The 15,741-nt window shown below is 36.0% G+C and overlaps 1 pseudogene; it reads left to right on the top strand.

Moving 5' to 3' along the window:
* The first annotated feature begins 221 nt into the window (after positions 1-221).
* Positions 222-15,741, top strand: part of LOC144455433 (short coiled-coil protein B pseudogene) — a 47,653-nt pseudogene continuing 32,133 nt past the window's right edge.

The raw sequence follows: 15,741 nt of genomic DNA, 5'->3' as shown, positions 1-15,741 counted from the left end.
CACATTACCTTTTTTGACTTACATATTAGGTTGAGAAAGTTAGGCCTGTGGAGTGGATGGAAAGCTTGTCTTTGAGTGATAAAGAATTAGAAGAATGAGCTACCACAGGTAGCAGAGCCATGAGGATCATCAGGTAGGTAAATTATAGGAGCAGAGGTGACTGGCTCTATCCTGAATATTCATCAAGGAAACTATATTCAAGAGAAAATTGACACTCTAGGATGATGAGTGCTGACATGGATGCCGTTGAGGCTTAGAATCAGGTGGAATTGGAAGAGAAAACATGACTTATTAATCAGGTGTTGGAACTGCAGCACACACTTGAAGATCTTTCTGCATGAGTAGACGTAGTCATGAAAAATAATATGAAACTGAAATCAGAAAACTAAGGTTTTGGTCAGCCTATGGAAAATCTTACATCTGTTTCTAGTATTTTTAAGACAACTGAAACAAAAAGCAAAAGGAAAGATGGAGTTGGTCCCAGTTTTACTTCATGGTATTGCTGCTGGACTTGGTTAATTTTCTTCTTTTCAATCTGCATAGGCTCTATATAAGTTAAAAAATATTAATTTCTAGCTTCATTGAATACTTTAGAAGATATGGCAGATGTAGGCAGAGTTGACAGCACTACTATAAACTAGAGAGTTTATATGTAAATGTATTATAGAGACTTTAGAATTGCATATATTTATTAAGAAAACTTGAAGATGGATGTTTTGTCAGTATTGAATTTAATTTGTATGGCTAAGCAAATGGCTGACTCATTAAAGAATCACTTAAAGGTGTAATTTAGCAAAACAACTTCCATTTTGCTAAAAAGTGACCAAAATCATATTCTAAAAAAGTATAGTTTCATCTAACTTGCCAACCATCTTGTGCTTTTTTCCATTATATCTCTTTGTTCTCATCACCACTTACTCTAAAATTTGGTCACTTACATTACAAACCTATTTAAATACAAAAGAACCCAAACTTTAGCTGTTTAAGATTGACCAAAACAAAAGCTTTTCTCAACTGGGACATATAGCATGTTATAATGTGATGAGTTAAACCTGTTCATTTGCCCCTAACAGAAGAAAATAGACAAATGGCACAAGAAAATATGGATTACTCTTTAGAACCTTCACTTTCTGTGAGAAATGTTAATTTCATATTTGTAATAGGAATGCATTTCACAAAAATAATTCCAGATTAAATCTCAAAAATATATGAGCAATTTGCAAACAAATTAACTCCAAATCCATTCCCAATCCCTGTCTAATATCTAGTCTCTTTGATCCAGGTTGGGTTGTCACTTGGGAGAAAGTGTGGTAGGAGTAGTAAGTGGTTTAAACCTGACTATCCATTAGCCAAATGTCAATCTTCAAGGTTTCCAGTGAACAGAAAGATTAATGTTTGCAAAAACCTTTTGGAGTTTTTCAATACCACATGCTTAAAATGGCAAAGTTTTGCTTGTAATGCAAATTAATCATCATTTTTTAACTTCTCCCTAATTATCTCAAAACCCAATTATTTGGTGTTATTCATGTTTTGGTGAATTTTTTTAAATTATATTACAGATTCCAATTAGCACAGGAATCTAAATATCTGTTAATAATTAAATGTAAAAATATTTTTGTTATGTCAATGAGAAAAAGACCTACTATAGTCAGTTATAATATTGGCTTAATTAGATTAGAGCCTCTTTTAAACAATAACTAACTTTGTTTTGTTACTAATATAAAATTAAACAAAGTGCTTTTAGCTCTGTGTGTATATGTGTAAGCATACACGGATATGTAATAGTCAAAGTAAATATTTTGCACACCATTTGTGACCTTCTATCTAATTTATGAACACTTAAAATTATACTGCAATCCTGAAGTTCTGTGAATAAGGGTTGTTTTTTTTTTTTTAAAGATTATGTGATTAAAAAAAGAGAGTGATACAGACCTGGGTACAATTTCTATTCCTGCCTCCTATATAAGCTGGTAGTTCTCAGTGCATCAGGAATTATTCTGAAACTAAAAGTTAATAGAGAAGTATTTGATTCCTTATCAATAAAGGAACTTCCCGTACCAGTTTATCTGCACTGATAAAATCACAGATCTGAACCAAAAATAAAAATAAAATACATAATTGTTTAATATTAAGTTTGAAAGTCACCAAAACCTCGTTTGTTTGTTATGGGTTTTTTTTTTTTTTGATGATCTGCTACTTAGCCACATATTTTAAAGCTTTTAATTTTGAATATAATTTTTCTAAGTTTCAAATCTAAGACATTATATTAAAAACTAGTAAATTTTAGCATTTTAGGTCTGGTACAAGGTTCCATAACATTTATCCCATATTTCAAAGCTTCCCAGATTTGCGACATTTACAAATTTTATAAGCATGACATCTGTTCCTTTGTCCAATTCACTGATAAAAAATTTCAAATGACACAAATCAATCAAAGATTGCTGGGTCATTCTCCAAGTTGAAACCAATAATATTAGTAACTGATTTTTCTGTCTAATAATTAAATCTGTTCCAAATCTGATTAGTTATATCAGCTACCCCATGCTTCTCTAACCAGTGCATAAGGACAGTACATGAGAGTTTGTCAAATTGAGATTTGTAGTAATCTGGTAAACCATATAGTAATAGACTATAATGGGGGGGTTTTCCCCTTGAACCAAAGATAAATGGGAGAATATATGTCTTTTTAAAGTTAAATTATAAAGATTAAAATTATGGAAACTGCTTATATTCTTTTCAGTTCAATAATGCTTACATTTTATACCATGAGGCCCTTTTATAGTTAATTTCTTAACAAATTATCTCTTGGATAAGAGAGAATAATAAAAACACAAAAGCAATATTCTGGTGATTAAGAAAAAAAAATACAAACAACTTAAATATGAACATCCACATAGTTTTTATACTGTACAACAGGAAAAGCTCATGAGGTGAAACATGTTTTTCATTAAAGAAATGTTGCAGTTATTGTTGATTTCCGACTTGCTAGGGTTTGAAGGTTTTGTGCTTTCCATAATGTTATCAAGATTATACCAGGCAGCTTCTGTCTTTTTACCTCTTTAAAGTAAAATTTACTACATTTCCAGTATAATTTTAAGTGTATTTTTTTCTTCAGATACCCCTATGCAGTGAAAATACTAACTCTGTGAAGCAGCTATTACAGAGTTTTAATTTATTATAGAGAATTTATCTATTGTAGAAATTTTAAGTCTATGAATCTAAACCACCACAAAATAAACAAATAAAATTAAAAACAAAAACAAGGGAGAATGAAGGAAAGGAGGGCAGAGATTTTTAGAAAGGTAAATTATGAGCTTGAAAAAGGAATTTATAATTTCCATATTAATCAATATGATATTTGTAATGAATATACCAATAATTTAGTCTTCTCAAGAACTGCCTCTCTGGCTTGGGAGTCAGAGCTCATAATGCAGTTAAACTGATTAATCAAAACTCTGACAATGCGCACACTCACTGGACCTTAAGTGAAGTGAATCAAAGATCGAGGTTGTTCCAAAGAACTCTGGTTCTGTGCTTTAGGGGAGATGATCATAACCTCCAAAGACTTGACTCCAGAATTGTTGTATTATGGGACTTATGGGTGTCTCATGGGGAACCACTAAACGATTGTTTATGATCCACCTTCCCCCGCTCCTTCCACAATTGTGATTGAAGTATATAACCTGCACTCTGACTTCAGCAAGGAGAGCATTCCTCACTCTGAAACTGATTAATGAAACTGCTTGATTACTGGCCATCCTGTCTCTAGAACTGCTTTGTGCAGCTCAGAGCATTCTTAGATTACAGACTGGCTCAGTAAAAATCCTGTTAACAAATTGTAAGGGATTTTGGAGTGTGGTGTTGGGATCCACATACTATTGGTGGGTGGGTTTTTGTAGAGTCAAAATTCAGAGGAAGAAAGATGCTGTTTCAACCAATAACAAAGTTATTAATGGTTCCTGAATCAAGACTTTGAAGATAACAATCCTGATGTGGTTTTTGCTGATATCATTACCCTTTTGAGAGTGGTAGTGCTGCAGCAGCTTCATCCCATTGAGGTTTGCCTTAACATCCAGATCTGCAGAATGAGTGGATAAAACACAATGCTCATTTGCTATAATGCTCCTATTAGGTAAAGTCCACTGGCATTGCCATAAATCAAACTAAAAATGATTTGCCCTAGAATATTTGTGGGCTTTCTGTTAAATGTATGTTTTCATTTAAGACAGGCTTTTAATATGTTTGCTGTCTTGCAATTGATCCGCAGAATGTCTGCCATCTTAATGGTATTGGTTATGAGCAGAATTTAATTATACAAAAGCAGCATTTCATGTATAATCTCTCAGATGCAATGTAAAAGTATAGCATTTAGATGGAGAAAAAAGAAAAGAACTTATCAAAGAGCCTGTGAACAGTGTCCAAATGTATCACTACATTTTGGAAAATCAAGTTGAGAAATTATAAAAAGTTTTATTACTAGCTTCATGGGGAGGGATGACATCCCACGAATTATCCAAGAAAGAAGTCATGATTTCTTTGTTCATTTTGGGGGCAGTCGAACAACAGCCTCCCGTTCTGCAGGCAGCACGTGTGGTTCAGGTTTAGCCTTTGGCTTTGCCTCAGGAAAAATACTTGAACAGCTAAATCTATATAAAAATTCATACCTTTCAATTATCGCTGCCTATGAATGGCTTTGCAGGGATGTGTCCAAGATCAGAACAAGGTTAATGCATTTAACTTTAAAAAAAAATGGTCTTTAAGGATGGCTATAGGGAGGGGTCTTAAACTACCTCATTCTGACAGGCCTATCTTTGGGCAGCCTTGGTATCTTATGGGCCCTTTGCAGTAAAGTAGCAAGGAACATTGATGGGAAGATGCAAGAGCATTGCTAGAAGTGAGGCATGTCATAATTTCTCTTCAGGGATTTTAATTATCTGCAAGGAGGCAATATTGAAACTGAAGATAGGCTAGATTTTCTCTTTCATTGTTCTATATGAATTTTAGCATTTTCAAACCCCTATTGAGTGACTGGAATATGTATGTGTATGTTTGGGGGAGGGAGGGAAAGTGGGGACAAATTCTACACTATCATGATGACCGCAATCTGCTCTTTAGCATGCTGAGAGTTTTGCACATAGTGCTAATGTGCTCAATATATTATTTTGCACCAGCATCAACTATATTATTGCCTCACTGCCTTTGGCCACATACATAAAACATGTCTTTCTCACAGCACATGCTCTTTAAGTGATAGGATGCTGTGCTGCCTTCCATTAATAAATACTAAAATACATGTTTGTGTGACTAGTGAGGAAGGTTTGTAAAAAATAATAATAATGATAATTCCCAGAGTACAATTTTATAACTTGCTTTTGGGTGGCAGAAAGAGAGAAGGCATTAAAAATCTAGTAGGAGACACCAAAGACCCTGGATATAACCTAGAGACATACTGTAGAACTGCTGTATGCAGTACAAGTGTGAATACCAGGAGAAAAACAAAATAATAAAACTTTGAAACTTTGCTTCGGCAATCGAGTGCCCTCTGTGCTTTAGAGACAAACTTTATTCTACCTCAGGCTTAGGGAAAAAATATAAATACCTAATACTTTAGACAGCAGGCTAGGAGGTCCATGTTGATATGTTTTCTGAACCCCAACATGAGATTTCTCCACCTGGCTTTCTAGTGTAACCCCAATGATTAAAATAATTCTTGTCTTCTCTACCCCTTCCCCACCTGCCTGTTTAAATAATTTTGTGCTATTATTACTAAATCTGGACTTGAAGCTTACAGTTGTTTTTTATCTATATAGATCCCAACATTATTATACGAATGTGATCGTTTGTCATTTTAAAGAGTTTTTTTAATTAAATGTTTTATATGGAAGGAAATAAAATACCGCACCTTTTTTTTTTCATTTAAAACCCAATGAGCTTCAAAAAAAAATAGACATCACTTGCAGCTCTGATTCCACATCAAATCCTCATCAATCACTGGGCATTTTGCTTCAAAGCACTTGTCAGAACCCTTAGCATCAAACGGACAAAAAAAAAAAGCCAAGCCCTCTTGCATTCCTCACAAGACTCAATGGAAGAAATGGCTGTTTCTCCCTTGCCCTTGACCATGGTAGAGATCAGCTGCCATAAATGTCACCCAGTTTCCTTCTCTCCAAGGCTCCTGGAAAAATTTAATTATGGCAGACAATTTTTATTGGCTTCTCATTGCTCACAGGATACCTAGTTAGGCTGAAAGTGATACTGGGTTTTTGTGTGTTAGGCAGAGGGTACAAGGAGGAACCTGGTTCTGATTGCTATACTGGTTCTCCCAAAGGATAAGTTGCAAGGAGTAGGGCGAGTCCTTGTTCCTGCCATGGGGTTTCCACAATTCACAAGATTTTATTTAGAGAAAGAGCTGGAGATAGATAGAGATAAAGAAAGAGAGACAGAGAGGGAAGGAATTTGAGAGTTATCTCTAAATTTGGGTCATTCATGCTATTTTTCAACCCCATTATAGAGGAAACAAATTGAATCAAAACTCTTTACTTTATTACCAGGCTACTAGAAATTGCTACTCACCCTCAGGAAGTTACTATGTGCCAACCCATGTGAGAGAAAAGCACAGTGTGATATTATTAAACAATCAAAACCTAGAGATATGAAAAGTTTGACAGGAACTAAGGTTAATTATTTTGTCAGCCAAATGAGTTTTCCTTTCAGATAGGCATCAGGGCAAAGGGTTGGATACCTAAGGCATATGCTCATAGAACATGAAAGCAGCAGGCCAATTCAGCCAATTCAATCTAGCAAATGGGTCAGCTTGCCATGAAACCATCAGGCAAATCAGTTTAATTTGATTCAACAAATATTTATTAACTACCTACTGTGTACTAAGCATTGTACCAGGTGCTGAAGTTATAAAGGCAAACTAGCCTCATTTCTTTCTTTAAGGCACTGACATTCCCCAAGAGAAATACAACATGTAGATAGCTAAGAGGACAAGGCAGAAAGAACTTAGTTAAATAGAAATTCAAACAGTAATCTCAAGAAATTTGAGGAAAAAAGAGAACACATTTGAACACGGAAATTGCAACATAGGTAAACATGAGAGAACAGCTAAGTCCATTGTGGCTGTAGAAGGGAGAATGGAAAAGGGACAAATAACTCATATTCATTCTACATATATGTTGTATATACAGAGGAATGGGTTGTCTCCTCCGTTATAAAGTTGTTCCTTGAGGGTAGGGACTATTTTACTTTGTGTATCCCCAGGATAAAACATAGTGTCTGGTATATAGTAGGCACTTAATGAATACATCTTGATTGGTTGATTGAGTAGATCCTTTGTGGATCTCTGAGAGAATATGCACAAGAAATATGCATGGCTGGGTTGTGATTTGTGCATATGGAAGAAATGCCTACATCACTGAAACTATAGATTGATGGAAGAATCAAATATAAATGAAGAATGATTTGTGTAAGACAAACATGATGGCCTGAGTGACTTTTTGATTTTTCAACCAATTATATTGATGTTGTACTGACCCAGATTGATTGCATTGGACTATGCAGTACTTTCACACTTCAAGGCTCTAGACAAGGAGGCTAGGTGATATGGTGGATAGAACACTAGATCTGGCATCAGGACCAGGAGTAAATAGAGCACAGGACCTGTATTCATATACAGGCATACCTTATTTTATTGCAACTCACTTTACTGTGCTTCACAGATACTGCATTTTTTTTTACAAATTAAAGATTTTTGACAATTTTTTGTTGAGCAAGTCTTCAAGCATCATTTTTCTAACAACATGTGCCTCACATCATGTCTCTAGGTCACATTTTGGTAATTCTCACAATATTTCAAACTTTTTTTATTACTCTCATATCTGTTACAGTGATCTATGACTAGTGATCTTTAATGTTACTTTTGTAACATTTTGGAGCACACACATAAGACTGGGAACTTAATCAATAAATGCTGTGTGTGTTCTGACTGTTCCACTTACTGATGGTTCCCAGTCTCTCTCCCTCTCCTTGGGCTTCTCTATTTCCTGAGACACAACAATATTGAAAATAGGCTTATTCATAACCCTACAATGGCCTCTAACAGTTCAAGTGAAAAGAAGAGTCAACGGATGTAGCAAACTTCATTGTTATCTTATTTTAAGAAATTGCCACAGCCACCCCAACCTTCGGCAACCACCACCCTGACTGGTCAACAGACATCAACATTGAAACAAGACCCTCCACCAGAAATACAATTTCAACTTGCTGAAGGCTCATATGATGGTTTGCATTTTTTAACAATAAAATGTTTTTAATTAAGACATGCACATAGGTTTTTAAAACATAATACTATTGCACATTTAATAGTAATGTAAATACAATGTTTATATACATAGAGAAACCAAAAAATCATGTGACTTGATTTATTGTGATATTTATTTTATTGTGGTAGTCTGGAATCTACAATATCTTCAAGTTATGCCCGTATGTTCTCAGACACTTACTAACCATGTGACATAGGACAATCCATTTAACCTTTCTCTGCCTCAATTTCTTTGTTTATACAATGATGATAATAGTAGCACTTATTTTCCAGTGTTTTTGTAAGGGTAAACTGAGCTAGTATTTTTAAAGTGACTTGTAAACTTTAAAGGCTTTTATAAATACTAGCTCTTATAATCATTCTTATTATTGTTCACTGCTCAGCAGTCACTCTTGTTTAATAGTGCAACTTCTTCAGTGAAGCAGGTTGTGAGTTAGTAGATGGATTTTGAGGGATACTCCCATCATCACCCTGGAGGGAACCTCATGCTAAGATTCTCTGAACTCAGCTAGGTTGGTCTTCAGATAATGGACAAGATTACCAGGTATGGCAATGATATTGCCAGGCATCTTGGCAAAGAGGAAAGAACAAAGGGTTTGGCAAGACTGGTTCCTGCCTCTGCTGAGGAAATTGTTTAACCTCTCTGGGCTTCATTTATTTCATCTGTAAAAATGAAGGGTTTAGACCACTAGGATCCTTTCCAGTTTTAATTTCTGACCCATCAGGCATTGTGTCCAGGCTTATCTTCATTCTATGATGAAGTATCACAGTAAGAGCTTGAAGAGAAAACTTCATTTGATATGTGATTTTTCTTTTTCTTTTCACTTTTAGAACTGGATCTGTGACTTTATCAATATAGGGAGCTGCCAGAAAGGAACTTTCTCTACCAGTTTTGTTTTGCAAAATCTTTACAACTTCTAGTATTCAAGAGTTGCCTGAGTGCCTAAGAAGCTAAATGATCAGCCCAGGGTGACAGAGTCAGCATATGGAAAAGGCAGGACTGATACATAGGTCTTCCTAACTATGAGAAAATCTATTTACTATACCCTGCTGTCTCTCATTTTGGATTAATAATTTCATTCACAATCACATGAAAGATAGAAGTATCTGAGACAGATCAAATATTAAAGAGGAGGCAATTAACTGGAAATGGTTTCACTTAACAATTGTGTTTTTCAGATTTTATATCTTTTCAACTGAGGCTATGTTAGTGTGTTTAATGTCCCATCAAAAAGAAAATAAAGCCAATCAGATGGTTTGTTTTGTCTGTATCATGGATGTCAAGTAACTGTTGGTTTTTTCCCCTAAATTAGTTGAATGTAACAGTTGTCTTGGTAACATGTAAACAAAGCCATTATGAACTTCAACCTTCCTAAACCTCTATTATGCATCTGAATTAAAAGCCAGATACGGATAGAGAATTCGTTACATAATAATAACTTGCGTTGTATTGAAAAGATACACAATCTGCTTCTAAAGCAGGGGTGTGGTTGAGGGCAAGGGAAAGCTCTGATCCATTCCAAGTATTGCCTTGTAGCTTGGCATCATGAAAATTACCAAGTATTTTTTAAGAAGATAATCTGACCTCTCTCACTAACTAGGTAACACAGCTTGCCCAGAAAACTTGGTCTTACTAATTAGCTACCTGAGTCAGTCACCAAGATGGATATTTCTAATTGTCTCCACAATCACTGGAGAGTTGGATCAAAAACGGTACCAACTTTGGCAATTTTACTTTATTGTCATCAAGGTAGACAACTTGGATAAATTAACAGATGGTGTAGATTTGCCTCTAATTTTGTTGTCTACCTTGGTACAAATAATTAGATTATGGAAAAGTCACTATTCCACATCAGTATGAAAGTTCTGGTCTAAATATATCAATTTTGTCTCATGTTTGCAATCCCCTCAGAAACATAAATAGATTTTCATTGTTGTTGTGGTTCTTAACATTAGTGTGTGTCCTCATATTTTCTTCTGTAAATGAGGAAACTAACTAAATGGGTAAAAAATTAAATCAAGAGTTCTGAACTTGTGTCAAAATAAATTCAAATAAAATGTCAATTACATAAGATATATGATGGATCTTTGATTTTGTCTAATAGGGGAAGCTGGTAGTGAAGTGGATAGAGAGCTTGAACTTCTTTCTTCTTTCACAGCTGTAACTGATATGGCAATATGATATTACATGATAGCACATGTGTAACCTATATCATATTGCCTACCATATTTGGAAGAGGGGAGGGGAGGGGAGGGAGGGAGAAAAATTTGGAAATCAAAATCTTGTAAAAATGAATGCTAAAAATTGTCTTGACATGTAGTTGAGAAAAATAAAATACTATTATTCTTTTTAAAAAGGTATTAAAAAAATAACCTGTACATCCTTTGATCCAGCTATACCACTACTACGTCTATATATGAAAAAGAATTTTTAAAAAGGGAAAATGACCTATTTGTACACAAATATTTATAGCAACTATTTTTGTGGTAGCTCAGAATTGGAAATTGAGGGGATGGCCATCAGTTAGGGAATGGCTGAAGAAGTTGTTTCATGTGATTATAATGGAATATTATTGTGCTAAAAGAAATGATGACAAGGATGATTTCAGAAAAACCTGGAAAGACTTACATGAACTGATGCAGAGTGAAGTGAGCAGAACGAGTATATACAATAACAGCAATACTGTATGATAAACAGTTCTGAATGACTTTGCCATCCTTAGCAATAAAATGACTCCAGACAGTCCCAAAGGACTCATGATGAAAAAAAAGCTCTCTGCCTCCAGAGAAAGAACTCACGGAGTTTGAATATAGACCAAAGCAAACTTTTTCACTTTCTTTTTGTTCAAGTTTTCTTCCACAAAATTACTAACACAGAAATATGTTTTACGTATTACACAAGTATTACCTATACTAGATTGCTTACCATCTCAGGGAGAGGATAGGGGAGGGAGAAAGGGATAGAATTTGGAACTCAAGTGTAAAAAAAAGTTAAAAATTGTTTTTATATATAAAAGGGAAAATGAAAAACATATGTTTTTAAAAGATAAAAAAAGTAAAGCACAAGCAAAGTTTAGAGAGTTGCAGGATTCTTGGTTCAGTAAGAAGTTAGAAAAATGCAATTTTAAGCTCACAACAACAATACAAAACACTTCTACAACGCATTGAAGATTATTTATGGGACAAAGACATAAGGTGCATCTCAACTACTTAGCACTGATGGAGCCACACTGATTGGTGATAAAGACATGATCCAGAAGAGATAGGCTGAATACTTCCATAGCGTTCTCAACAGACTGTCATCAACTAGTACTGAAACCATGCCTCAGGTCAATCCAGCTCTAGCTGAAGAAGAGGCATTGAATGTCATCAGGCTCCTCTTAAGTAGCAAAGCACTTGGTGCTGATTCTATCCCAGCAAAGATCTGCAAGACAGAGAGTTCACTGTTCACACAGAAGCTGACTGAAATCTTCCAGATTATATGGCGAGAGAAAGTTATTCCACCAGGAGGTCAAGGATGCCTCCATTGGCCATCTCTATAAAGAAAAAGGAAGCAGACTGTCATGTGACAATTACAAGGGGATCGTTCTCTTAATTATTGCTGGGAAGATTCTTGCCAGAGTCCTCCTTAATCAGCTGATCCTTTACCTGGAAGATGGTCATTTGCCTGAAGGCCAGTGTGGCTTCAGAAAGGGCCAAGGAATGATCAATGTGGTGTTTGCTCCCTATCAACATTAGGCAAATTGCCAGGTGCAGAACAGAGGTCTGGATATTGTCACTCAGGAAGGTTTGTAGACAATTACATCAAAATTTGTTTGTCCAGAGAAGTTCTTCAACATTTAAGCCAGTTTCATGGTGGCATGCTCACATGCTCTCCCTGTCACCAATGGAGTGAAGTAGGACTGTGTTCTTGTTCCCATGCTTTTTAACATGATATTTTCAGTGATATTGTCAGATGCCTTCCACAAGAATAAAAACGGCATCAAGGTCAGTTACCACACTGATGGTGAGCTACTACTTGAAGAGGCAACAAGCTGAGACCAATGTGGAAGGAGAATAAGTAGAGTACATTTAGTTTGCAGAGGTTTGCACGCTCAATGTATCTTCTAAGGCTGAGATACAACAGAATGTAGATTGATTCTCTGCCATTTATGCTAATTTTGTCCTGGCAATCAATGCCAAGAAAACAGGTTCTCTACCAGCCAGCACCACACATTCCAGACATTGAACCTTTGGTCACAGTAAATGGAGACATTTTTAATGCTGTGCATAAGTTCACTTACCTTGGCAATACACTGTCCGTGAATATCCACTAGATGATAAGATTGATGCACGCATTGCCACAGTGAATTCAGTGTTTAGGAATATCTGAAAGAAAGTATGGCAGAAAAGATGTATTATGCTACCTGCCAAACTGAAAGTCCATAGAGCCATTGTGTTGGTTTTACTGTTGTATGCCTGTGAGATCTATAGAATCTATTAGCATCATGTCATAAAATTGAATTGCTTCTATTTTTATCGTCTTAGGAAGATTCCAAATATCGCCTGTCAAGAAAAGGTGCTGGACATTGAGGTCTTTTCTTGAGTTGAACTGCCAAGCATTCAAACTCTGCTGCTGAGAGAGTGATTCCAATTGGCTGGCCACATAGCCCAAATACCAAAGGCACATTTACTTCAAAGACTATTTTATGGAGAACTCACACAAGGTAAGCACTCACATAGAGGACAGAAGAACTCATACAAGGATACTCTCAAAGTCTGTCTGAAGAACTTCAGTATCTATTGTGAAACATGGAAGATGCTGGCAAAGGACCACCCAGTGTGGCATGTTGGCATCAAAGAAGGTGCAAAGCAGAATCACAGTAGCACAAAAGAAACCTGAGTTGTGCATATCCAGAGACATCTCCATTCCAAATATTCTAACAGATTACTTATGCTTGACCTGTGGTAAAGCCTTCTGAACTTGCATTGCACCAATCAGCCATGGCCAAACACACTTTACCCTGACCCCAACATCATGATGTCATTGGTCCTCTTTGAAAATTAAGGATGAAAGGGCAGCTAGGTAGCACAGTAGATAGAGCACCAGCCCTGAAGTCAGGAGGACCTGAGTTCAAATCCAGCCTCAGACCAAACACTTGACACTTACTAGCTGTGTGACCCTGGGCAAGTCACTTAACCCCAACTGCCTAAAAAAAAATTAAGGATGAATAAGATACTTACTAGTTATGTGACATGGGCAGGTCACTTAACTTCTGCTTACCTTGGTTTCTTCAACTGAAAATGGAATGATAATTTCACCTGCTTCAAAGGGCCTTTGTGAGAATCAACTGAGATAATTTTCTAAAAGGCACTTTGCACAGTGCCTGGCACATACTAGATGCCATATAAATGATCATTCCTTTCTCTTCTATTGTGTCAATTGGGGTGAGCTACTTAACTTGAAAAGGCAACAAGGGGAGGAGCTTCCTGGGGCCTGTCTGATCTTCCTCTCTATAAGGACTGAGGGACATGTCTATGTAATGCATGCCGACCACTGATTCCCAACTCATTTCAGGAACCACCCTCATGCACTCCACCCCATCCCCAGCAGACCTGGGTCAACAGTTCCCTTCTTTATCAAAGATGATAAAGCAGTTGATACTAGAGGTGATGTTTCTCTATAAGAACTTTGAGAGGGGGTGACCTATAGATGAGAGGGAAATGATACCCTTTTAAGAGGAATTATCACAATAAGAGAATGATTTTATTTACTTTTAACATGCTTGTTTCCTTAAATAATATCAAGATTTAATATCTTTTCTGTACCATGAAATACTATTTCCATGATGTTTTCAATATATATATATATATATATATATATATAAAAAGCAGCTTAGAATATATACATATACATATTAGGGTGAATGTGATTAGTTATGTCTACCTCTGGAGCTGAGACTCAGGTAGCTGTTCAGTAGGGAACTCCTTTCTGCAATTCAGATTTCAGCCCATTAATGACTTAGTAAGTAAGTCCTAGAGAGCTGCCTGAGATATTTCAAGGGTAAGTGACTTTCTTAGGGTCACAGATCTAGTAGCTGTCATAGACCTAATTAAAACCCAGGTCTTTCTAACCAGTGTTCAGGTTTTCTATCCACTATGCTGTGCTTTAGTTGGGGAATGTTGAGTGTTCCCTTTTCTTAAAAGCATAGAGTAGAGCAATACTTAGAAAAAAGCAGTAGAACAAGTGGAGAAAAGATTCTAACTGTGCTGCAGAATGTCTTGATTTTGTTTATAGTTTTCAACCTGCCAGATTACCCTAAATCAGTATTTTCTCCCCTTGAGGTGCATCATCCAACCAATCCCTGCACAACCATCTATTGCTCCAACTCAGAAGTTCTAATCTGTAAGAACTAGAAACATAGAAGCAATTTCCCCATAAACAAACCACAGTTTCCCACATTTGCAATGGCAATTTGAAATCACTTTTTCACCACTTGGATTATGGTGCAGTGTGGACATTATTGTACATCCTTCATCTTCATGTGCCTTTTTACTTTCCCTATTGAATGATAATTCCAGAATCCAGATGCCAAACTGGAAAAAACAAAACAAAACCCTACTCTTCCAAAAGCAGCATATGGTTCTTTGGCAAGCTTATCTAGCATCTGTACAAAAAGCTTATCTTTTCCTCTGGGTATGTAATACTTCTGGCTGCTAAGAGGCTATTCATGCTGCATTTCCCTCATGGACACCATTTCTCTTGATGTACCTTTCATTCTGAACAAATTTTGCAGACTTTTTTTTTTCCATTTGTGAATCAATGAGATACAAAAGATGGCCTTTCGGATTCGGCAGCCATCCAAGACCTCTCACTTTACGACCAGGGGTTGATCTTGCACTGACACAATGTTTTTTTTTTTTTTTAATGCAATAAGAGTTTATTTATCTACTTTGCTGGCTAATTCTGTCCATCTAATAAAACATAAAGATCATCTACACTGTTAAACTATTTATAATAATACCAAGGTCAAGGGGAAAGAACATTTGGAGGCATAGTAGCATAAGGTAGGAAGGTTTGAAATCCTATCCACACTCACAAGGCACGCTGTTTGAAATGGTCTGCTCTGTGAGCAGTTACTGGAGTGCGACTTTTCCCTTACTGAAAATTCAGATGCTGCACAGCTGTTAGGTCAGAGAGCCCCAGGTGGTCCATATTATAAGTATATCTTTAGCACTATTACTAAAAGGAGAAATTTCTGTGTCCATTACTTTATCCAACTTCATAGGGCAACACTCTTAGCAGAAATAAAGGCTGTTTTAAACCAGAGAGTTTGACAACTAAAATTTTCCTGATAAAATCCGTTTCTTCCAGCTGAAAATGTCTAGTTTATTTTCAAATCTATGTTCTCATATTACATTGGGGGTCATATTTT

This window comes from Phascolarctos cinereus, unplaced genomic scaffold, assembly GCF_003287225.1.
Source record: "Phascolarctos cinereus isolate Bilbo 61053 unplaced genomic scaffold, phaCin_HiC Scaffold_9;HRSCAF=440, whole genome shotgun sequence".
Lineage (NCBI taxonomy): Eukaryota > Metazoa > Chordata > Mammalia > Diprotodontia > Phascolarctidae > Phascolarctos > Phascolarctos cinereus.
The sequence above is the reverse complement of the archived record's forward strand: the minus strand, read 5'-3'. Positions and strand labels throughout refer to the sequence as shown.